At 66.8% G+C, this 21689-nt stretch overlaps 17 non-coding genes across 17 annotated transcripts; all 17 read left to right on the forward strand.

Moving 5' to 3' along the window:
* Positions 1-1077: 1077 nt before the first annotated feature.
* On the forward strand, positions 1078-1149 carry TRNAD-GUC (transfer RNA aspartic acid (anticodon GUC)). The gene has a single exon. It is a non-coding gene; the product is annotated as a tRNA-Asp (tRNA).
* A 1184-nt stretch (positions 1150-2333) lies between these two features.
* Positions 2334-2405, forward strand: TRNAD-GUC (transfer RNA aspartic acid (anticodon GUC)). The gene has a single exon. It is a non-coding gene; the product is annotated as a tRNA-Asp (tRNA).
* A 1184-nt stretch (positions 2406-3589) lies between these two features.
* TRNAD-GUC (transfer RNA aspartic acid (anticodon GUC)) lies at positions 3590-3661 on the forward strand. The gene has a single exon. It is a non-coding gene; the product is annotated as a tRNA-Asp (tRNA).
* A 1189-nt stretch (positions 3662-4850) lies between these two features.
* On the forward strand, positions 4851-4922 carry TRNAD-GUC (transfer RNA aspartic acid (anticodon GUC)). The gene has a single exon. It is a non-coding gene; the product is annotated as a tRNA-Asp (tRNA).
* A 1194-nt stretch (positions 4923-6116) lies between these two features.
* On the forward strand, positions 6117-6188 carry TRNAD-GUC (transfer RNA aspartic acid (anticodon GUC)). The gene has a single exon. It is a non-coding gene; the product is annotated as a tRNA-Asp (tRNA).
* Positions 6189-7370: 1182 nt separating this feature from the next.
* On the forward strand, positions 7371-7442 carry TRNAD-GUC (transfer RNA aspartic acid (anticodon GUC)). Its single transcript has one exon. It is a non-coding gene; the product is annotated as a tRNA-Asp (tRNA).
* A 1184-nt stretch (positions 7443-8626) lies between these two features.
* On the forward strand, positions 8627-8698 carry TRNAD-GUC (transfer RNA aspartic acid (anticodon GUC)). The gene has a single exon. It is a non-coding gene; the product is annotated as a tRNA-Asp (tRNA).
* Positions 8699-9890: 1192 nt separating this feature from the next.
* TRNAD-GUC (transfer RNA aspartic acid (anticodon GUC)) lies at positions 9891-9962 on the forward strand. The gene has a single exon. It is a non-coding gene; the product is annotated as a tRNA-Asp (tRNA).
* Positions 9963-11156: 1194 nt separating this feature from the next.
* Positions 11157-11228, forward strand: TRNAD-GUC (transfer RNA aspartic acid (anticodon GUC)). The gene has a single exon. It is a non-coding gene; the product is annotated as a tRNA-Asp (tRNA).
* A 1179-nt stretch (positions 11229-12407) lies between these two features.
* TRNAD-GUC (transfer RNA aspartic acid (anticodon GUC)) lies at positions 12408-12479 on the forward strand. Its single transcript has one exon. It is a non-coding gene; the product is annotated as a tRNA-Asp (tRNA).
* A 1194-nt stretch (positions 12480-13673) lies between these two features.
* On the forward strand, positions 13674-13745 carry TRNAD-GUC (transfer RNA aspartic acid (anticodon GUC)). Its single transcript has one exon. It is a non-coding gene; the product is annotated as a tRNA-Asp (tRNA).
* Positions 13746-14937: 1192 nt separating this feature from the next.
* On the forward strand, positions 14938-15009 carry TRNAD-GUC (transfer RNA aspartic acid (anticodon GUC)). The gene has a single exon. It is a non-coding gene; the product is annotated as a tRNA-Asp (tRNA).
* A 1197-nt stretch (positions 15010-16206) lies between these two features.
* TRNAD-GUC (transfer RNA aspartic acid (anticodon GUC)) lies at positions 16207-16278 on the forward strand. The gene has a single exon. It is a non-coding gene; the product is annotated as a tRNA-Asp (tRNA).
* A 1197-nt stretch (positions 16279-17475) lies between these two features.
* Positions 17476-17547, forward strand: TRNAD-GUC (transfer RNA aspartic acid (anticodon GUC)). The gene has a single exon. It is a non-coding gene; the product is annotated as a tRNA-Asp (tRNA).
* A 1187-nt stretch (positions 17548-18734) lies between these two features.
* Positions 18735-18806, forward strand: TRNAD-GUC (transfer RNA aspartic acid (anticodon GUC)). The gene has a single exon. It is a non-coding gene; the product is annotated as a tRNA-Asp (tRNA).
* A 1187-nt stretch (positions 18807-19993) lies between these two features.
* Positions 19994-20065, forward strand: TRNAD-GUC (transfer RNA aspartic acid (anticodon GUC)). Its single transcript has one exon. It is a non-coding gene; the product is annotated as a tRNA-Asp (tRNA).
* Positions 20066-21254: 1189 nt separating this feature from the next.
* Positions 21255-21326, forward strand: TRNAD-GUC (transfer RNA aspartic acid (anticodon GUC)). The gene has a single exon. It is a non-coding gene; the product is annotated as a tRNA-Asp (tRNA).
* The last annotated feature ends 363 nt before the right edge of the window (positions 21327-21689 follow it).

Consider the following 21689-nt stretch of genomic DNA (forward strand, 5'->3'; position numbering starts at 1 on the left):
GTACGGCAAGCAGCACTCCCGCCCCGGCCGGGTGATTTCTACCGTCAGAGAGACGAGCACCCTGCAAAGGCACCGGCTCCGGCTTGCCCTCGGGAAAGCCTCACTGCGAGACCTGGCGGTGAAGCGCAGAGGGAAAGACTCTGGCCCAGGGCATGAGGACAACGGCCCAGCCGAAGGGGGTGGCGAGGGAGAGAGAAACGCGGAGCGGCAGCAGGCCGGCCTCCGCTCTTTTTTCCTTTGAGAATGATGTTGAGGGGGAGCGTCACGGGAAGGCCTGCGAACTCTTCCCCCGGGCTGGGTGAGGGAGGCGGCCTTTGTGTGAGCGCAGAGCTGAGGCTCTCTCGCTCAGCTGCCGGGGGGGTGCGCAGGCGAGGGCCGTGATGGTACGCCGGTTAGTACTTTGCGCTGTGGCCGCGGCTGGACTGCGAGTCACGGCAGGGGCTTTTTTGGCGAGGGATCTTGAGTGCGGCGGGCCCCGGCTCGGCCTGCTGGCCCCGGTGTGCACGGCGAGCCAGCAGCTGTCCCTGTCTCGGGCGTGGGAAGGGACAGGGAGTGGAGTAGATCCTCGGGAAGGAGAGCCAGGGGCCTTCTGGCTGTTGCCAGAGTCCGTGAGCAGCTCCTTCCCTCCCGGAAAGCGCTGTGCTTGGACTGGGCGTCCAGCGGGCGCGGCAGGGAAGGCCGTGCGGGCCTGAGGGGCTGCAGCCCCGCCCGAGGAAGGGCTTGGAACGGCAAGGGCTCCCGTGGCCGAGTGTGGGACGGCGTGAGTTTGAGGAGCGTGGGATGTGAGGAAGGGGGAGGGCAGAAAGCAGGGCTTGGGCGAGGAGGAGGAAGGTGCCGATGAGGCTTGGCGGGAGGAGCGGAGTCCCCCTCGAATGGCCTTCCCCACAGAGCGAGCGTGCGAGAAGACGGAGAGGGCTATTGGTGCGTGCAGCCAAGGTGTTTTGGAAGTCAAAGTGAAGCAGCGCTGGTGTTGCCCAGCGCGGCCGGTGCTGTGGGCGGCGGGGCGGGGCGGAGTGGCGGGTAGAGAGTAGATATCTGGTGTGAGGGAAGAGGCCGGAGCAGGAGGCCCCGTTCCTTTCCTCGTTAGTATAGTGGTGAGTATCCCCGCCTGTCACGCGGGAGACCGGGGTTCAATTCCCCGACGGGGAGGCCGCTGCTGGTGGTGGTGCCGCCGTCAGCCTTTTGCAGGGAGAGAGACAGCAATGCAACCGGCCTGGCAAGCAGACTCTGGCCTGGGCCCTTCTCCTCCCAGTACGGCAAGCAGCACTCCCGCCCCGGCCGGGTGATTTCTACCGTCAGAGAGACGAGCACCCTGCAAAGGCACCGGCTCCGGCTTGCCCTCGGGAAAGCCTCACTGCGAGACCTGGCGGTGAAGCGCAGAGGGAAAGACTCTGGCCCAGGGCATGAGGACAACGGCCCAGCCGAAGGGGGTGGCGAGGGAGAGAGAAACGCGGAGCGGCAGCAGGCCGGCCTCCGCTCTTTTTTCCTTTGAGAATGATGTTGAGGGGGAGCGTCACGGGAAGGCCTGCGAACTCTTCCCCCGGGCTGGGTGAGGGAGGCGGCCTTTGTGTGAGCGCAGAGCTGAGGCTCTCTCGCTCAGCTGCCGGGGGGGTGCGCAGGCGAGGGCCGTGATGGTACGCCGGTTAGTACTTTGCGCTGTGGCCGCGGCTGGACTGCGAGTCACGGCAGGGGCTTTTTTGGCGAGGGATCTTGAGTGCGGCGGGCCCCGGCTCGGCCTGCTGGCCCCGGTGTGCACGGCGAGCCAGCAGCTGTCCCTGTCTCGGGCGTGGGAAGGGACAGGGAGTGGAGTAGATCCTCGGGAAGGAGAGCCAGGGGCCTTCTGGCTGTTGCCAGAGTCCGTGAGCAGCTCCTTCCCTCCCGGAAAGCGCTGTGCTTGGACTGGGCGTCCAGCGGGCGCGGCAGGGAAGGCCGTGCGGGCCTGAGGGGCTGCAGCCCCGCCCGAGGAAGGGCTTGGAACGGCAAGGGCTCCCGTGGCCGAGTGTGGGACGGCGTGAGTTTGAGGAGCGTGGGATGTGAGGAAGGGGGAGGGCAGAAAGCAGGGCTTGGGCGAGGAGGAGGAAGGTGCCGATGAGGCTTGGCGGGAGGAGCGGAGTCCCCCTCGAATGGCCTTCCCCACAGAGCGAGCGTGCGAGAAGACGGAGAGGGCTATTGGTGCGTGCAGCCAAGGTGTTTTGGAAGTCAAAGTGAAGAAGCGCTGGTGTTGCCCAGCGCGGCCGGTGCTGTGGGCGGCGGGGCGGGGCGGGGCGGAGTGGCGGGTAGAGAGTAGATATCTGGTGTGAGGGAAGAGGCCGGAGCAGGAGGCCCCGTTCCTTTCCTCGTTAGTATAGTGGTGAGTATCCCCGCCTGTCACGCGGGAGACCGGGGTTCAATTCCCCAACGGGGAGGCCGCTGCTGGTGGTGGTGCCGCCGTCAGCCTTTTGCAGGGAGAGAGACAGCAATGCAACCGGCCTGGCAAGCAGACTCTGGCCTGGGCCCTTCTCCTCCCAGTACGGCAAGCAGCACTCCCGCCCCGGCCGGGTGATTTCTACCGTCAGAGAGACGAGCACCCTGCAAAGGCACCGGCTCCGGCTTGCCCTCGGGAAAGCCTCACTGCGAGACCTGGCGGTGAAGCGCAGAGGGAAAGACTCTGGCCCAGGGCATGAGGACAACGGCCCAGCCGAAGGGGGTGGCGAGGGAGAGAGAAACGCGGAGCGGCAGCAGGCCGGCCTCCGCTCTTTTTTCCTTTGAGAATGATGTTGAGGGGGAGCGTCACGGGAAGGCCTGCGAACTCTTCCCCCGGGCTGGGTGAGGGAGGCGGCCTTTGTGTGAGCGCAGAGCTGAGGCTCTCTCGCTCAGCTGCCGGGGGGGTGCGCAGGCGAGGGCCGTGATGGTACGCCGGTTAGTACTTTGCGCTGTGGCCGCGGCTGGACTGCGAGTCACGGCAGGGGCTTTTTTGGCGAGGGATCTTGAGTGCGGCGGGCCCCGGCTCGGCCTGCTGGCCCCGGTGTGCACGGCGAGCCAGCAGCTGTCCCTGTCTCGGGCGTGGGAAGGGACAGGGAGTGGAGTAGATCCTCGGGAAGGAGAGCCAGGGGCCTTCTGGCTGTTGCCAGAGTCCGTGAGCAGCTCCTTCCCTCCCGGAAAGCGCTGTGCTTGGACTGGGCGTCCAGCGGGCGCGGCAGGGAAGGCCGTGCGGGCCTGAGGGGCTGCAGCCCCGCCCGAGGAAGGGCTTGGAACGGCAAGGGCTCCCGTGGCCGAGTGTGGGACGGCGTGAGTTTGAGGAGCGTGGGATGTGAGGAAGGGGGAGGGCAGAAAGCAGGGCTTGGGCGAGGAGGAGGAAGGTGCCGATGAGGCTTGGCGGGAGGAGCGGAGTCCCCCTCGAATGGCCTTCCCCACAGAGCGAGCGTGCGAGAAGACGGAGAGGGCTATTGGTGCGTGCAGCCAAGGTGTTTTGGAAGTCAAAGTGAAGAAGCGCTGGTGTTGCCCAGCGCGGCCGGTGCTGTGGGCGGCGGGGCGGGGCGGGGCGGAGTGGCGGGTAGAGAGTAGATATCTGGTGTGAGGGAAGAGGCCGGAGCAGGAGGCCCCGTTCCTTTCCTCGTTAGTATAGTGGTGAGTATCCCCGCCTGTCACGCGGGAGACCGGGGTTCAATTCCCCGACGGGGAGGCCGCTGCTGGTGGTGGTGCCGCCGTCAGCCTTTTGCAGGGAGAGAGACAGCAATGCAACCGGCCTGGCAAGCAGACTCTGGCCTGGGCCCTTCTCCTCCCAGTACGGCAAGCAGCACTCCCGCCCCGGCCGGGTGATTTCTACCGTCAGAGAGACGAGCACCCTGCAAAGGCACCGGCTCCGGCTTGCCCTCGGGAAAGCCTCACTGCGAGACCTGGCGGTGAAGCGCAGAGGGAAAGACTCTGGCCCAGGGCATGAGGACAACGGCCCAGCCGAAGGGGGTGGCGAGGGAGAGAGAAACGCGGAGCGGCAGCAGGCCGGCCTCCGCTCTTTTTTCCTTTGAGAATGATGTTGAGGGGGAGCGTCACGGGAAGGCCTGCGAACTCTTCCCCCGGGCTGGGTGAGGGAGGCGGCCTTTGTGTGAGCGCAGAGCTGAGGCTCTCTCGCTCAGCTGCCGGGGGGGTGCGCAGGCGAGGGCCGTGATGGTACGCCGGTTAGTACTTTGCGCTGTGGCCGCGGCTGGACTGCGAGTCACGGCAGGGGCTTTTTTGGCGAGGGATCTTGAGTGCGGCGGGCCCCGGCTCGGCCTGCTGGCCCCGGTGTGCACGGCGAGCCAGCAGCTGTCCCTGTCTCGGGCGTGGGAAGGGACAGGGAGTGGAGTAGATCCTCGGGAAGGAGAGCCAGAGGCCTTCTGGCTGTTGCCAGAGTCCGTGAGCAGCTCCTTCCCTCCCGGAAAGCGCTGTGCTTGGACTGGGCGTCCAGCGGGCGCGGCAGGGAAGGCCGTGCGGGCCTGAGGGGCTGCAGCCCCGCCCGAGGAAGGGCTTGGAACGGCAAGGGCTCCCGTGGCCGAGTGTGGGACGGCGTGAGTTTGAGGAGCGTGGGATGTGAGGAAGGGGGAGGGCAGAAAGCAGGGCTTGGGCGAGGAGGAGGAAGGTGCCGATGAGGCTTGGCGGGAGGAGCGGAGTCCCCCTCGAATGGCCTTCCCCACAGAGCGAGCGTGCGAGAAGACGGAGAGGGCTATTGGTGCGTGCAGCCAAGGTGTTTTGGAAGTCAAAGTGAAGCAGCGCTGGTGTTGCCCAGCGCGGCCGGTGCTGTGGGCGGCGGGGCGGGGCGGGGCGGGGCGGAGAGGCGGGTAGAGAGTAGATATCTGGTGTGAGGGAAGAGGCCGGAGCAGGAGGCCCCGTTCCTTTCCTCGTTAGTATAGTGGTGAGTATCCCCGCCTGTCACGCGGGAGACCGGGGTTCAATTCCCCGACGGGGAGGCCGCTGCTGGTGGTGGTGCCGCCGTCAGCCTTTTGCAGGGAGAGAGACAGCAATGCAACCGGCCTGGCAAGCAGACTCTGGCCTGGGCCCTTCTCCTCCCAGTACGGCAAGCAGCACTCCCGCCCCGGCCGGGTGATTTCTACCCTCAGAGAGACGAGCACCCTGCAAAGGCACCGGCTCCGGCTTGCCCTCGGGAAAGCCTCACTGCGAGACCTGGCGGTGAAGCGCAGAGGGAAAGACTCTGGCCCAGGGCATGAGGACAACGGCCCAGCCGAAGGGGGTGGCGAGGGAGAGAGAAACGCGGAGCGGCAGCAGGCCGGCCTCCGCTCTTTTTTCCTTTGAGAATGATGTTGAGGGGGAGCGTCACGGGAAGGCCTGCGAACTCTTCCCCCGGGCTGGGTGAGGGAGGCGGCCTTTGTGTGAGCGCAGAGCTGAGGCTCTCTCGCTCAGCTGCCGGGGGGGTGCGCAGGCGAGGGCCGTGATGGTACGCCGGTTAGTACTTTGCGCTGTGGCCGCGGCTGGACTGCGAGTCACGGCAGGGGCTTTTTTGGCGAGGGATCTTGAGTGCGGCGGGCCCCGGCTCGGCCTGCTGGCCCCGGTGTGCACGGCGAGCCAGCAGCTGTCCCTGTCTCGGGCGTGGGAAGGGACAGGGAGTGGAGTAGATCCTCGGGAAGGAGAGCCAGGGGCCTTCTGGCTGTTGCCAGAGTCCGTGAGCAGCTCCTTCCCTCCCGGAAAGCGCTGTGCTTGGACTGGGCGTCCAGCGGGCGCGGCAGGGAAGGCCGTGCGGGCCTGAGGGGCTGCAGCCCCGCCCGAGGAAGGGCTTGGAACGGCAAGGGCTCCCGTGGCCGAGTGTGGGACGGCGTGAGTTTGAGGAGCGTGGGATGTGAGGAAGGGGGAGGGCAGAAAGCAGGGCTTGGGCGAGGAGGAGGAAGGTGCCGATGAGGCTTGGCGGGAGGAGCGGAGTCCCCCTCGAATGGCCTTCCCCACAGAGCGAGCGTGCGAGAAGACGGAGAGGGCTATTGGTGCGTGCAGCCAAGGTGTTTTGGAAGTCAAAGTGAAGAAGCGCTGGTGTTGCCCAGCGCGGCCGGTGCTGTGGGCGGCGGGGCGGGGCGGGGCGGGGCGGGGCGGAGTGGCGGGTAGAGAGTAGATATCTGGTGTGAGGGAAGAGGCCGGAGCAGGAGGCCCCGTTCCTTTCCTCGTTAGTATAGTGGTGAGTATCCCCGCCTGTCACGCGGGAGACCGGGGTTCAATTCCCCGACGGGGAGGCCGCTGCTGGTGGTGGTGGTGCCGCCGTCAGCCTTTTGCAGGGAGAGAGACAGCAATGCAACCGGCCTGGCAAGCAGACTCTGGCCTGGGCCCTTCTCCTCCCAGTACGGCAAGCAGCACTCCCGCCCCGGCCGGGTGATTTCTACCGTCAGAGAGACGAGCACCCTGCAAAGGCACCGGCTCCGGCTCGCCCTCGGGAAAGCCTCACTGCGAGACCTGGCGGTGAAGCGCAGAGGGAAAGACTCTGGCCCAGGGCATGAGGACAACGGCCCAGCCGAAGGGGGTGGCGAGGGAGAGAGAAACGCGGAGCGGCAGCAGGCCGGCCTCCGCTCTTTTTTCCTTTGAGAATGATGTTGAGGGGGAGCGTCACGGGAAGGCCTGCGAACTCTTCCCCCGGGCTGGGTGAGGGAGGCGGCCTTTGTGTGAGCGCAGAGCTGAGGCTCTCTCGCTCAGCTGCCGGGGGGGTGCGCAGGCGAGGGCCGTGATGGTACGCCGGTTAGTACTTTGCGCTGTGGCCGCGGCTGGACTGCGAGTCACGGCAGGGGCTTTTTTGGCGAGGGATCTTGAGTGCGGCGGGCCCCGGCTCGGCCTGCTGGCCCCGGTGTGCACGGCGAGCCAGCAGCTGTCCCTGTCTCGGGCGTGGGAAGGGACAGGGAGTGGAGTAGATCCTCGGGAAGGAGAGCCAGGGGCCTTCTGGCTGTTGCCAGAGTCCGTGAGCAGCTCCTTCCCTCCCGGAAAGCGCTGTGCTTGGACTGGGCGTCCAGCGGGCGCGGCAGGGAAGGCCGTGCGGGCCTGAGGGGCTGCAGCCCCGCCCGAGGAAGGGCTTGGAACGGCAAGGGCTCCCGTGGCCGAGTGTGGGACGGCGTGAGTTTGAGGAGCGTGGGATGTGAGGAAGGGGGAGGGCAGAAAGCAGGGCTTGGGCGAGGAGGAGGAAGGTGCCGATGAGGCTTGGCGGGAGGAGCGGAGTCCCCCTCGAATGGCCTTCCCCACAGAGCGAGCGTGCGAGAAGACGGAGAGGGCTATTGGTGCGTGCAGCCAAGGTGTTTTGGAAGTCAAAGTGAAGCAGCGCTGGTGTTGCCCAGCGCGGCCGGTGCTGTGGGCGGCGGGGCGGGGCGGAGTGGCGGGTAGAGAGTAGATATCTGGTGTGAGGGAAGAGGCCGGAGCAGGAGGCCCCGTTCCTTTCCTCGTTAGTATAGTGGTGAGTATCCCCGCCTGTCACGCGGGAGACCGGGGTTCAATTCCCCGACGGGGAGGCCGCTGCTGGTGGTGGTGCCGCCGTCAGCCTTTTGCAGGGAGAGAGACAGCAATGCAACCGGCCTGGCAAGCAGACTCTGGCCTGGGCCCTTCTCCTCCCAGTACGGCAAGCAGCACTCCCGCCCCGGCCGGGTGATTTCTACCGTCAGAGAGACGAGCACCCTGCAAAGGCACCGGCTCCGGCTTGCCCTCGGGAAAGCCTCACTGCGAGACCTGGCGGTGAAGCGCAGAGGGAAAGACTCTGGCCCAGGGCATGAGGACAACGGCCCAGCCGAAGGGGGTGGCGAGGGAGAGAGAAACGCGGAGCGGCAGCAGGCCGGCCTCCGCTCTTTTTTCCTTTGAGAATGATGTTGAGGGGGAGCGTCACGGGAAGGCCTGCGAACTCTTCCCCCGGGCTGGGTGAGGGAGGCGGCCTTTGTGTGAGCGCAGAGCTGAGGCTCTCTCGCTCAGCTGCCGGGGGGGTGCGCAGGCGAGGGCCGTGATGGTACGCCGGTTAGTACTTTGCGCTGTGGCCGCGGCTGGACTGCGAGTCACGGCAGGGGCTTTTTTGGCGAGGGATCTTGAGTGCGGCGGGCCCCGGCTCGGCCTGCTGGCCCCGGTGTGCACGGCGAGCCAGCAGCTGTCCCTGTCTCGGGCGTGGGAAGGGACAGGGAGTGGAGTAGATCCTCGGGAAGGAGAGCCAGGGGCCTTCTGGCTGTTGCCAGAGTCCGTGAGCAGCTCCTTCCCTCCCGGAAAGCGCTGTGCTTGGACTGGGCGTCCAGCGGGCGCGGCAGGGAAGGCCGTGCGGGCCTGAGGGGCTGCAGCCCCGCCCGAGGAAGGGCTTGGAACGGCAAGGGCTCCCGTGGCCGAGTGTGGGACGGCGTGAGTTTGAGGAGCGTGGGATGTGAGGAAGGGGGAGGGCAGAAAGCAGGGCTTGGGCGAGGAGGAGGAAGGTGCCGATGAGGCTTGGCGGGAGGAGCGGAGTCCCCCTCGAATGGCCTTCCCCACAGAGCGAGCGTGCGAGAAGACGGAGAGGGCTATTGGTGCGTGCAGCCAAGGTGTTTTGGAAGTCAAAGTGAAGAAGCGCTGGTGTTGCCCAGCGCGGCCGGTGCTGTGGGCGGCGGGGCGGGGCGGGGCGGAGTGGCGGGTAGAGAGTAGATATCTGGTGTGAGGGAAGAGGCCGGAGCAGGAGGCCCCGTTCCTTTCCTCGTTAGTATAGTGGTGAGTATCCCCGCCTGTCACGCGGGAGACCGGGGTTCAATTCCCCGACGGGGAGGCCGCTGCTGGTGGTGGTGGTGCCGCCGTCAGCCTTTTGCAGGGAGAGAGACAGCAATGCAACCGGCCTGGCAAGCAGACTCTGGCCTGGGCCCTTCTCCTCCCAGTACGGCAAGCAGCACTCCCGCCCCGGCCGGGTGATTTCTACCGTCAGAGAGACGAGCACCCTGCAAAGGCACCGGCTCCGGCTCGCCCTCGGGAAAGCCTCACTGCGAGACCTGGCGGTGAAGCGCAGAGGGAAAGACTCTGGCCCAGGGCATGAGGACAACGGCCCAGCCGAAGGGGGTGGCGAGGGAGAGAGAAACGCGGAGCGGCAGCAGGCCGGCCTCCGCTCTTTTTTCCTTTGAGAATGATGTTGAGGGGGAGCGTCACGGGAAGGCCTGCGAACTCTTCCCCCGGGCTGGGTGAGGGAGGCGGCCTTTGTGTGAGCGCAGAGCTGAGGCTCTCTCGCTCAGCTGCCGGGGGGGTGCGCAGGCGAGGGCCGTGATGGTACGCCGGTTAGTACTTTGCGCTGTGGCCGCGGCTGGACTGCGAGTCACGGCAGGGGCTTTTTTGGCGAGGGATCTTGAGTGCGGCGGGCCCCGGCTCGGCCTGCTGGCCCCGGTGTGCACGGCGAGCCAGCAGCTGTCCCTGTCTCGGGCGTGGGAAGGGACAGGGAGTGGAGTAGATCCTCGGGAAGGAGAGCCAGGGGCCTTCTGGCTGTTGCCAGAGTCCGTGAGCAGCTCCTTCCCTCCCGGAAAGCGCTGTGCTTGGACTGGGCGTCCAGCGGGCGCGGCAGGGAAGGCCGTGCGGGCCTGAGGGGCTGCAGCCCCGCCCGAGGAAGGGCTTGGAACGGCAAGGGCTCCCGTGGCCGAGTGTGGGACGGCGTGAGTTTGAGGAGCGTGGGATGTGAGGAAGGGGGAGGGCAGAAAGCAGGGCTTGGGCGAGGAGGAGGAAGGTGCCGATGAGGCTTGGCGGGAGGAGCGGAGTCCCCCTCGAATGGCCTTCCCCACAGAGCGAGCGTGCGAGAAGACGGAGAGGGCTATTGGTGCGTGCAGCCAAGGTGTTTTGGAAGTCAAAGTGAAGCAGCGCTGGTGTTGCCCAGCGCGGCCGGTGCTGTGGGCGGCGGGGCGGGGCGGGGCGGGGCGGAGAGGCGGGTAGAGAGTAGATATCTGGTGTGAGGGAAGAGGCCGGAGCAGGAGGCCCCGTTCCTTTCCTCGTTAGTATAGTGGTGAGTATCCCCGCCTGTCACGCGGGAGACCGGGGTTCAATTCCCCGACGGGGAGGCCGCTGCTGGTGGTGGTGCCGCCGTCAGCCTTTTGCAGGGAGAGAGACAGCAATGCAACCGGCCTGGCAAGCAGACTCTGGCCTGGGCCCTTCTCCTCCCAGTACGGCAAGCAGCACTCCCGCCCCGGCCGGGTGATTTCTACCCTCAGAGAGACGAGCACCCTGCAAAGGCACCGGCTCCGGCTTGCCCTCGGGAAAGCCTCACTGCGAGACCTGGCGGTGAAGCGCAGAGGGAAAGACTCTGGCCCAGGGCATGAGGACAACGGCCCAGCCGAAGGGGGTGGCGAGGGAGAGAGAAACGCGGAGCGGCAGCAGGCCGGCCTCCGCTCTTTTTTCCTTTGAGAATGATGTTGAGGGGGAGCGTCACGGGAAGGCCTGCGAACTCTTCCCCCGGGCTGGGTGAGGGAGGCGGCCTTTGTGTGAGCGCAGAGCTGAGGCTCTCTCGCTCAGCTGCCGGGGGGGTGCGCAGGCGAGGGCCGTGATGGTACGCCGGTTAGTACTTTGCGCTGTGGCCGCGGCTGGACTGCGAGTCACGGCAGGGGCTTTTTTGGCGAGGGATCTTGAGTGCGGCGGGCCCCGGCTCGGCCTGCTGGCCCCGGTGTGCACGGCGAGCCAGCAGCTGTCCCTGTCTCGGGCGTGGGAAGGGACAGGGAGTGGAGTAGATCCTCGGGAAGGAGAGCCAGGGGCCTTCTGGCTGTTGCCAGAGTCCGTGAGCAGCTCCTTCCCTCCCGGAAAGCGCTGTGCTTGGACTGGGCGTCCAGCGGGCGCGGCAGGGAAGGCCGTGCGGGCCTGAGGGGCTGCAGCCCCGCCCGAGGAAGGGCTTGGAACGGCAAGGGCTCCCGTGGCCGAGTGTGGGACGGCGTGAGTTTGAGGAGCGTGGGATGTGAGGAAGGGGGAGGGCAGAAAGCAGGGCTTGGGCGAGGAGGAGGAAGGTGCCGATGAGGCTTGGCGGGAGGAGCGGAGTCCCCCTCGAATGGCCTTCCCCACAGAGCGAGCGTGCGAGAAGACGGAGAGGGCTATTGGTGCGTGCAGCCAAGGTGTTTTGGAAGTCAAAGTGAAGAAGCGCTGGTGTTGCCCAGCGCGGCCGGTGCTGTGGGCGGCGGGGCGGGGCGGGGCGGGGCGGGGCGGAGTGGCGGGTAGAGAGTAGATATCTGGTGTGAGGGAAGAGGCCAGAGCAGGAGGCCCCGTTCCTTTCCTCGTTAGTATAGTGGTGAGTATCCCCGCCTGTCACGCGGGAGACCGGGGTTCAATTCCCCGACGGGGAGGCCGCTGCTGGTGGTGGTGTCGCCGTCAGCCTTTTGCAGGGAGAGAGACAGCAATGCAACCGGCCTGGCAAGCAGACTCTGGCCTGGGCCCTTCTCCTCCCAGTACGGCAAGCAGCACTCCCGCCCCGGCCGGGTGATTTCTACCGTCAGAGAGACGAGCACCCTGCAAAGGCACCGGCTCCGGCTTGCCCTCGGGAAAGCCTCACTGCGAGACCTGGCGGTGAAGCGCAGAGGGAAAGACTCTGGCCCAGGGCATGAGGACAACGGCCCAGCCGAAGGGGGTGGCGAGGGAGAGAGAAACGCGGAGCGGCAGCAGGCCGGCCTCCGCTCTTTTTTCCTTTGAGAATGATGTTGAGGGGGAGCGTCACGGGAAGGCCTGCGAACTCTTCCCCCGGGCTGGGTGAGGGAGGCGGCCTTTGTGTGAGCGCAGAGCTGAGGCTCTCTCGCTCAGCTGCCGGGGGGGTGCGCAGGCGAGGGCCGTGATGGTACGCCGGTTAGTACTTTGCGCTGTGGCCGCGGCTGGACTGCGAGTCACGGCAGGGGCTTTTTTGGCGAGGGATCTTGAGTGCGGCGGGCCCCGGCTCGGCCTGCTGGCCCCGGTGTGCACGGCGAGCCAGCAGCTGTCCCTGTCTCGGGCGTGGGAAGGGACAGGGAGTGGAGTAGATCCTCGGGAAGGAGAGCCAGGGGCCTTCTGGCTGTTGCCAGAGTCCGTGAGCAGCTCCTTCCCTCCCGGAAAGCGCTGTGCTTGGACTGGGCGTCCAGCGGGCGCGGCAGGGAAGGCCGTGCGGGCCTGAGGGGCTGCAGCCCCGCCCGAGGAAGGGCTTGGAACGGCAAGGGCTCCCGTGGCCGAGTGTGGGACGGCGTGAGTTTGAGGAGCGTGGGATGTGAGGAAGGGGGAGGGCAGAAAGCAGGGCTTGGGCGAGGAGGAGGAAGGTGCCGATGAGGCTTGGCGGGAGGAGCGGAGTCCCCCTCGAATGGCCTTCCCCACAGAGCGAGCGTGCGAGAAGACGGAGAGGGCTATTGGTGCGTGCAGCCAAGGTGTTTTGGAAGTCAAAGTGAAGAAGCGCTGGTGTTGCCCAGCGCGGCCGGTGCTGTGGGCGGCGGGGCGGGGCGGAGTGGCGGGTAGAGAGTAGATATCTGGTGTGAGGGAAGAGGCCGGAGCAGGAGGCCCCGTTCCTTTCCTCGTTAGTATAGTGGTGAGTATCCCCGCCTGTCACGCGGGAGACCGGGGTTCAATTCCCCAACGGGGAGGCCGCTGCTGGTGGTGGTGCCGCCGTCAGCCTTTTGCAGGGAGAGAGACAGCAATGCAACCGGCCTGGCAAGCAGACTCTGGCCTGGGCCCTTCTCCTCCCAGTACGGCAAGCAGCACTCCCGCCCCGGCCGGGTGATTTCTACCGTCAGAGAGACGAGCACCCTGCAAAGGCACCGGCTCCGGCTTGCCCTCGGGAAAGCCTCACTGCGAGACCTGGCGGTGAAGCGCAGAGGGAAAGACTCTGGCCCAGGGCATGAGGACAACGGCCCAGCCGAAGGGGGTGGCGAGGGAGAGAGAAACGCGGAGCGGCAGCAGGCCGGCCTCCGCTCTTTTTTCCTTTGAGAATGATGTTGAGGGGGAGCGTCACGGGAAGGCCTGCGAACTCTTCCCCCGGGCTGGGTGAGGGAGGCGGCCTTTGTGTGAGCGCAGAGCTGAGGCTCTCTCGCTCAGCTGCCGGGGGGGTGCGCAGGCGAGGGCCGTGATGGTACGCCGGTTAGTACTTTGCGCTGTGGCCGCGGCTGGACTGCGAGTCACGGCAGGGGCTTTTTTGGCGAGGGATCTTGAGTGCGGCGGGCCCCGGCTCGGCCTGCTGGCCCCGGTGTGCACGGCGAGCCAGCAGCTGTCCCTGTCTCGGGCGTGGGAAGGGACAGGGAGTGGAGTAGATCCTCGGGAAGGAGAGCCAGGGGCCTTCTGGCTGTTGCCAGAGTCCGTGAGCAGCTCCTTCCCTCCCGGAAAGCGCTGTGCTTGGACTGGGCGTCCAGCGGGCGCGGCAGGGAAGGCCGTGCGGGCCTGAGGGGCTGCAGCCCCGCCCGAGGAAGGGCTTGGAACGGCAAGGGCTCCCGTGGCCGAGTGTGGGACGGCGTGAGTTTGAGGAGCGTGGGATGTGAGGAAGGGGGAGGGCAGAAAGCAGGGCTTGGGCGAGGAGGAGGAAGGTGCCGATGAGGCTTGGCGGGAGGAGCGGAGTCCCCCTCGAATGGCCTTCCCCACAGAGCGAGCGTGCGAGAAGACGGAGAGGGCTATTGGTGCGTGCAGCCAAGGTGTTTTGGAAGTCAAAGTGAAGAAGCGCTGGTGTTGCCCAGCGCGGCCGGTGCTGTGGGCGGCGGGGCGGGGCGGGGCGGGGCGGGGCGGAGTGGCGGGTAGAGAGTAGATATCTGGTGTGAGGGAAGAGGCCGGAGCAGGAGGCCCCGTTCCTTTCCTCGTTAGTATAGTGGTGAGTATCCCCGCCTGTCACGCGGGAGACCGGGGTTCAATTCCCCGACGGGGAGGCCGCTGCTGGTGGTGGTGGTGCCGCCGTCAGCCTTTTGCAGGGAGAGAGACAGCAATGCAACCGGCCTGGCAAGCAGACTCTGGCCTGGGCCCTTCTCCTCCCAGTACGGCAAGCAGCACTCCCGCCCCGGCCGGGTGATTTCTACCGTCAGAGAGACGAGCACCCTGCAAAGGCACCGGCTCCGGCTCGCCCTCGGGAAAGCCTCACTGCGAGACCTGGCGGTGAAGCGCAGAGGGAAAGACTCTGGCCCAGGGCATGAGGACAACGGCCCAGCCGAAGGGGGTGGCGAGGGAGAGAGAAACGCGGAGCGGCAGCAGGCCGGCCTCCGCTCTTTTTTCCTTTGAGAATGATGTTGAGGGGGAGCGTCACGGGAAGGCCTGCGAACTCTTCCCCCGGGCTGGGTGAGGGAGGCGGCCTTTGTGTGAGCGCAGAGCTGAGGCTCTCTCGCTCAGCTGCCGGGGGGGTGCGCAGGCGAGGGCCGTGATGGTACGCCGGTTAGTACTTTGCGCTGTGGCCGCGGCTGGACTGCGAGTCACGGCAGGGGCTTTTTTGGCGAGGGATCTTGAGTGCGGCGGGCCCCGGCTCGGCCTGCTGGCCCCGGTGTGCACGGCGAGCCAGCAGCTGTCCCTGTCTCGGGCGTGGGAAGGGACAGGGAGTGGAGTAGATCCTCGGGAAGGAGAGCCAGGGGCCTTCTGGCTGTTGCCAGAGTCCGTGAGCAGCTCCTTCCCTCCCGGAAAGCGCTGTGCTTGGACTGGGCGTCCAGCGGGCGCGGCAGGGAAGGCCGTGCGGGCCTGAGGGGCTGCAGCCCCGCCCGAGGAAGGGCTTGGAACGGCAAGGGCTCCCGTGGCCGAGTGTGGGACGGCGTGAGTTTGAGGAGCGTGGGATGTGAGGAAGGGGGAGGGCAGAAAGCAGGGCTTGGGCGAGGAGGAGGAAGGTGCCGATGAGGCTTGGCGGGAGGAGCGGAGTCCCCCTCGAATGGCCTTCCCCACAGAGCGAGCGTGCGAGAAGACGGAGAGGGCTATTGGTGCGTGCAGCCAAGGTGTTTTGGAAGTCAAAGTGAAGCAGCGCTGGTGTTGCCCAGCGCGGCCGGTGCTGTGGGCGGCGGGGCGGGGCGGGGCGGGGCGGAGAGGCGGGTAGAGAGTAGATATCTGGTGTGAGGGAAGAGGCCGGAGCAGGAGGCCCCGTTCCTTTCCTCGTTAGTATAGTGGTGAGTATCCCCGCCTGTCACGCGGGAGACCGGGGTTCAATTCCCCGACGGGGAGGCCGCTGCTGGTGGTGGTGGTGCCGCCGTCAGCCTTTTGCAGGGAGAGAGACAGCAATGCAACCGGCCTGGCAAGCAGACTCTGGCCTGGGCCCTTCTCCTCCCAGTACGGCAAGCAGCACTCCCGCCCCGGCCGGGTGATTTCTACCCTCAGAGAGACGAGCACCCTGCAAAGGCACCGGCTCCGGCTTGCCCTCGGGAAAGCCTCACTGCGAGACCTGGCGGTGAAGCGCAGAGGGAAAGACTCTGGCCCAGGGCATGAGGACAACGGCCCAGCCGAAGGGGGTGGCGAGGGAGAGAGAAACGCGGAGCGGCAGCAGGCCGGCCTCCGCTCTTTTTTCCTTTGAGAATGATGTTGAGGGGGAGCGTCACGGGAAGGCCTGCGAACTCTTCCCCCGGGCTGGGTGAGGGAGGCGGCCTTTGTGTGAGCGCAGAGCTGAGGCTCTCTCGCTCAGCTGCCGGGGGGGTGCGCAGGCGAGGGCCGTGATGGTACGCCGGTTAGTACTTTGCGCTGTGGCCGCGGCTGGACTGCGAGTCACGGCAGGGGCTTTTTTGGCGAGGGATCTTGAGTGCGGCGGGCCCCGGCTCGGCCTGCTGGCCCCGGTGTGCACGGCGAGCCAGCAGCTGTCCCTGTCTCGGGCGTGGGAAGGGACAGGGAGTGGAGTAGATCCTCGGGAAGGAGAGCCAGGGGCCTTCTGGCTGTTGCCAGAGTCCGTGAGCAGCTCCTTCCCTCCCGGAAAGCGCTGTGCTTGGACTGGGCGTCCAGCGGGCGCGGCAGGGAAGGCCGTGCGGGCCTGAGGGGCTGCAGCCCCGCCCGAGGAAGGGCTTGGAACGGCAAGGGCTCCCGTGGCCGAGTGTGGGACGGCGTGAGTTTGAGGAGCGTGGGATGTGAGGAAGGGGGAGGGCAGAAAGCAGGGCTTGGGCGAGGAGGAGGAAGGTGCCGATGAGGCTTGGCGGGAGGAGCGGAGTCCCCCTCGAATGGCCTTCCCCACAGAGCGAGCGTGCGAGAAGACGGAGAGGGCTATTGGTGCGTGCAGCCAAGGTGTTTTGGAAGTCAAAGTGAAGAAGCGCTGGTGTTGCCCAGCGCGGCCGGTGCTGTGGGCGGCGGGGCGGGGCGGGGCGGGGCGGGGCGGAGTGGCGGGTAGAGAGTAGATATCTGGTGTGAGGGAAGAGGCCGGAGCAGGAGGCCCCGTTCCTTTCCTCGTTAGTATAGTGGTGAGTATCCCCGCCTGTCACGCGGGAGACCGGGGTTCAATTCCCCGACGGGGAGGCCGCTGCTGGTGGTGGTGGTGCTGCCGTCAGCCTTTTGCAGGGAGAGAGACAGCAATGCAACCGGCCTGGCAAGCAGACTCTGGCCTGGGCCCTTCTCCTCCCAGTACGGCAAGCAGCACTCCCGCCCCGGCCGGGTGATTTCTACCGTCAGAGAGACGAGCACCCTGCAAAGGCACCGGCTCCGGCTCGCCCTCGGGAAAGCCTCACTGCGAGACCTGGCGGTGAAGCGCAGAGGGAAAGACTCTGGCCCAGGGCATGAGGACAACGGCCCAGCCGAAGGGGGTGGCGAGGGAGAGAGAAACGCGGAGCGGCAGCAGGCCGGCCTCCGCTCTTTTTTCCTTTGAGAATGATGTTGAGGGGGAGCGTCACGGGAAGGCCTGCGAACTCTTCCCCCGGGCTGGGTGAGGGAGGCGGCCTTTGTGTGAGCGCAGAGCTGAGGCTCTCTCGCTCAGCTGCCGGGGGGGTGCGCAGGCGAGGGCCGTGATGGTACGCCGGTTAGTACTTTGCGCTGTGGCCGCGGCTGGACTGCGAGTCACGGCAGGGGCTTTTTTGGCGAGGGATCTTGAGTGCGGCGGGCCCCGGCTCGGCCTGCTGGCCCCGGTGTGCACGGCGAGCCAGCAGCTGTCCCTGTCTCGGGCGTGGGAAGGGACAGGGAGTGGAGTAGATCCTCGGGAAGGAGAGCCAGGGGCCTTCTGGCTGTTGCCAGAGTCCGTGAGCAGCTCCTTCCCTCCCGGAAAGCGCTGTGCTTGGACTGGGCGTCCAGCGGGCGCGGCAGGGAAGGCCGTGCGGGCCTGAGGGGCTGCAGCCCCGCCCGAGGAAGGGCTTGGAACGGCAAGGGCTCCCGTGGCCGAGTGTGGGACGGCGTGAGTTTGAGGAGCGTGGGATGTGAGGAAGGGGGAGGGCAGAAAGCAGGGCTTGGGCGAGGAGGAGGAAGGTGCCGATGAGGCTTGGCGGGAGGAGCGGAGTCCCCCTCGAATGGCCTTCCCCACAGAGCGAGCGTGCGAGAAGACGGAGAGGGCTATTGGTGCGTGCAGCCAAGGTGTTTTGGAAGTCAAAGTGAAGAAGCGCTGGTGTTGCCCAGCGCGGCCGGTGCTGTGGGCGGCGGGGCGGGGCGGGGCGGGGCGGGGCGGAGTGGCGGGTAGAGAGTAGATATCTGGTGTGAGGGAAGAGGCCGGAGCAGGAGGCCCCGTTCCTTTCCTCGTTAGTATAGTGGTGAGTATCCCCGCCTGTCACGCGGGAGACCGGGGTTCAATTCCCCGACGGGGAGGCCGCTGCTGGTGGTGGTGGTGCTGCCGTCAGCCTTTTGCAGGGAGAGAGACAGCAATGCAACCGGCCTGGCAAGCAGACTCTGGCCTGGGCCCTTCTCCTCCCAGTACGGCAAGCAGCACTCCCGCCCCGGCCGGGTGATTTCTACCGTCAGAGAGACGAGCACCCTGCAAAGGCACCGGCTCCGGCTCGCCCTCGGGAAAGCCTCACTGCGAGACCTGGCGGTGAAGCGCAGAGGGAAAGACTCTGGCCCAGGGCATGAGGACAACGGCCCAGCCGAAGGGGGTGGCGAGGGAGAGAGAAACGCGGAGCGGCAGCAGGCCGGCCTCCGCTCTTTTTTCCTTTGAGAATGATGTTGAGGGGGAGCGTCACGGGAAGGCCTGCGAACTCTTCCCCCGGGCTGGGTGAGGGAGGCGGCCTTTGTGTGAGCGCAGAGCTGAGGCTCTCTCGCTCAGCTGCCGGGGGGGTGCGCAGGCGAGGGCCGTGATGGTACGCCGGTTAGTACTTTGCGCTGTGGCCGCGGCTGGACTGCGAGTCACGGCAGGGGCTTTTTTGGCGAGGGATCTTGAGTGCGGCGGGCCCCGGCTCGGCCTGCTGGCCCCGGTGTGCACGGCGAGCCAGCAGCTGTCCCTGTCTCGGGCGTGGGAAGGGACAGGGAGTGGAGTAGATCCTCGGGAAGGAGAGCCAGGGGCCTTCTGGCTGTTGCCAGAGTCCGTGAGCAGCTCCTTCCCTCCCGGAAAGCGCTGTGCTTGGACTGGGCGTCCAGCGGGCGCGGCAGGGAAGGCCGTGCGGGCCTGAGGGGCTGCAGCCCCGCCCGAGGAAGGGCTTGGAACGGCAAGGGCTCCCGTGGCCGAGTGTGGGACGGCGTGAGTTTGAGGAGCGTGGGATGTGAGGAAGGGGGAGGGCAGAAAGCAGGGCTTGGGCGAGGAGGAGGAAGGTGCCGATGAGGCTTGGCGGGAGGAGCGGAGTCCCCCTCGAATGGCCTTCCCCACAGAGCGAGCGTGCGAGAAGACGGAGAGGGCTATTGGTGCGTGCAGCCAAGGTGTTTTGGAAGTCAAAGTGAAGAAGCGCTGGTGTTGCCCAGCGCGGCCGGTGCTGTGGGCGGCGGGGCGGGGCGGGGCGGAGTGGCGGGTAGAGAGTAGATATCTGGTGTGAGGGAAGAGGCCGGAGCAGAGGGCCCCGTTCCTTTCCTCGTTAGTATAGTGGTGAGTATCCCCGCCTGTCACGCGGGAGACCGGGGTTCAATTCCCCGACGGGGAGGCCGCTGCTGGTGGTGGTGGTGCCGCCGTCAGCCTTTTGCAGGGAGAGAGACAGCAATGCAACCGGCCTGGCAAGCAGACTCTGGCCTGGGCCCTTCTCCTCCCAGTACGGCAAGCAGCACTCCCGCCCCGGCCGGGTGATTTCTACCGTCAGAGAGACGAGCACCCTGCAAAGGCACCGGCTCCGGCTTGCCCTCGGGAAAGCCTCACTGCGAGACCTGGCGGTGAAGCGCAGAGGGAAAGACTCTGGCCCAGGGCATGAGGACAACGGCCCAGCCGAAGGGGGTGGCGAGGGAGAGAGAAACGCGGAGCGGCAGCAGGCCGGCCTCCGCTCTTTTTTCCTTTGAGAATGATGTTGAGGGGGAGCGTCACGGGAAGGCCTGCGAACTCTTCCCCCGGGCTGGGTGAGGGAGGCGGCCTTTGTGTGAGCGCAGAGCTGAGGCTCTCTCGCTCAGCTGCCGGGGGGGTGCGCAGGCGAGGGCCGTGATGGTACGCCGGTTAGTACTTTGCGCTGTGGCCGCGGCTGGACTGCGAGTCACGGCAGGGGCTTTTTTGGCGAGGGATCTTGAGTGCGGCGGGCCCCGGCTCGGCCTGCTGGCCCCGGTGTGCACGGCGAGCCAGCAGCTGTCCCTGTCTCGGGCGTGGGAAGGGACAGGGAGTGGAGTAGATCCTCGGGAAGGAGAGCCAGGGGCCTTCTGGCTGTTGCCAGAGTCCGTGAGCAGCTCCTTCCCTCCCGGAAAGCGCTGTGCTTGGACTGGGCGTCCAGCGGGCGCGGCAGGGAAGGCCGTGCGGGCCTGAGGGGCTGCAGCCCCGCCCGAGGAAGGGCTTGGAACGGCAAGGGCTCCCGTGGCCGAGTGTGGGACGGCGTGAGTTTGAGGAGCGTGGGATGTGAGGAAGGGGGAGGGCAGAAAGCAGGGCTTGGGCGAGGAGGAGGAAGGTGCCGATGAGGCTTGGCGGGAGGAGCGGAGTCCCCCTCGAATGGCCTTCCCCACAGAGCGAGCGTGCGAGAAGACGGAGAGGGCTATTGGTGCGTGCAGCCAAGGTGTTTTGGAAGTCAAAGTGAAGAAGCGCTGGTGTTGCCCAGCGCGGCCGGTGCTGTGGGCGGCGGGGCGGGGCGGGGCGGAGTGGCGGGTAGAGAGTAGATATCTGGTGTGAGGGAAGAGGCCGGAGCAGGAGGCCCCGTTCCTTTCCTCGTTAGTATAGTGGTGAGTATCCCCGCCTGTCACGCGGGAGACCGGGGTTCAATTCCCCGACGGGGAGGCCGCTGCTGGTGGTGGTGCCGCCGTCAGCCTTTTGCAGGGAGAGAGACAGCAATGCAACCGGCCTGGCAAGCAGACTCTGGCCTGGGCCCTTCTCCTCCCAGTACGGCAAGCAGCACTCCCGCCCCGGCCGGGTGATTTCTACCCTCAGAGAGACGAGCACCCTGCAAAGGCACCGGCTCCGGCTTGCCCTCGGGAAAGCCTCACTGCGAGACCTGGCGGTGAAGCGCAGAGGGAAAGACTCTGGCCCAGGGCATGAGGACAACGGCCCAGCCGAAGGGGGTGGCGAGGGAGAGAGAAACGCGGAGCGGCAGCAGGCCGGCCTCCGCTCTTTTTTCCTTTGAGAATGATGTTGAGGGGGAGCGTCACGGGAAGGCCTGCGAACTCTTCCCCCGGGCTGGGTGAGGGAGGCGGCCTTTGTGTGAGCGCAGAGCTGAGGCTCTCTCGCTCAGCTGCCGGGGGGGTGCGCAGGCGAGGGCCGTGATGGTACGCCGGTTAGTACTTTGCGCTGTGGCCGCGGCTGGACTGCGAGTCACGGCAGGGGCTTTTTTGGCGAGGGATCTTGAGTGCGGCGGGCCCCGGCTCGGCCTGCTGGCCCCGGTGTGCACGGCGAGCCAGCAGCTGTCCCTGTCTCGGGCGTGGGAAGGGACAGGGAGTGGAGTAGATCCTCGGGAAGGAGAGCCAGAGGCCTTCTGGCTGTTGCCAGAGTCCGTGAGCAGCTCCTTCCCTCCCGGAAAGCGCTGTGCTTGGACTGGGCGTCCAGCGGGCGCGGCAGGGAAGGCCGTGCGGGCCTGAGGGGCTGCAGCCCCGCCCGAGGAAGGGCTTGGAACGGCAAGGGCTCCCGTGGCCGAGTGTGGGACGGCGTGAGTTTGAGGAGCGTGGGATGTGAGGAAGGGGGAGGGCAGAAAGCAGGGCTTGGGCGAGGAGGAGGAAGGTGCCGATGAGGCTTGGCGGGAGGAGCGGAGTCCCCCTCGAATGGCCTTCCCCACAGAGCGAGCGTGCGAGAAGACGGAGAGGGCTATTGGTGCGTGCAGCCAAGGTGTTTTGGAAGTCAAAGTGAAGCAGCGCTGGTGTTGCCCAGCGCGGCCGGTGCTGTGGGCGGCGGGGCGGGGCGGGGCGGGGCGGAGAGGCGGGTAGAGAGTAGATATCTGGTGTGAGGGAAGAGGCCGGAGCAGGAGGCCCCGTTCCTTTCCTCGTTAGTATAGTGGTGAGTATCCCCGCCTGTCACGCGGGAGACCGGGGTTCAATTCCCCGACGGGGAGGCCGCTGCTGGTGGTGGTGGTGCCGCCGTCAGCCTTTTGCAGGGAGAGAGACAGCAATGCAACCGGCCTGGCAAGCAGACTCTGGCCTGGGCCCTTCTCCTCCCAGTACGGCAAGCAGCACTCCCGCCCCGGCCGGGTGATTTCTACCCTCAGAGAGACGAGCACCCTGCAAAGGCACCGGCTCCGGCTTGCCCTCGGGAAAGCCTCACTGCGAGACCTGGCGGTGAAGCGCAGAGGGAAAGACTCTGGCCCAGGGCATGAGGACAACGGCCCAGCCGAAGGGGGTGGCGAGGGAGAGAGAAACGCGGAGCGGCAGCAGGCCGGCCTCCGCTCTTTTTTCCTTTGAGAATGATGTTGAGGGGG

This window comes from Pelodiscus sinensis, chromosome 1 (assembly GCF_049634645.1).
Source record: "Pelodiscus sinensis isolate JC-2024 chromosome 1, ASM4963464v1, whole genome shotgun sequence".
In the NCBI taxonomy this organism is placed as follows: Eukaryota; Metazoa; Chordata; order Testudines; family Trionychidae; genus Pelodiscus; species Pelodiscus sinensis.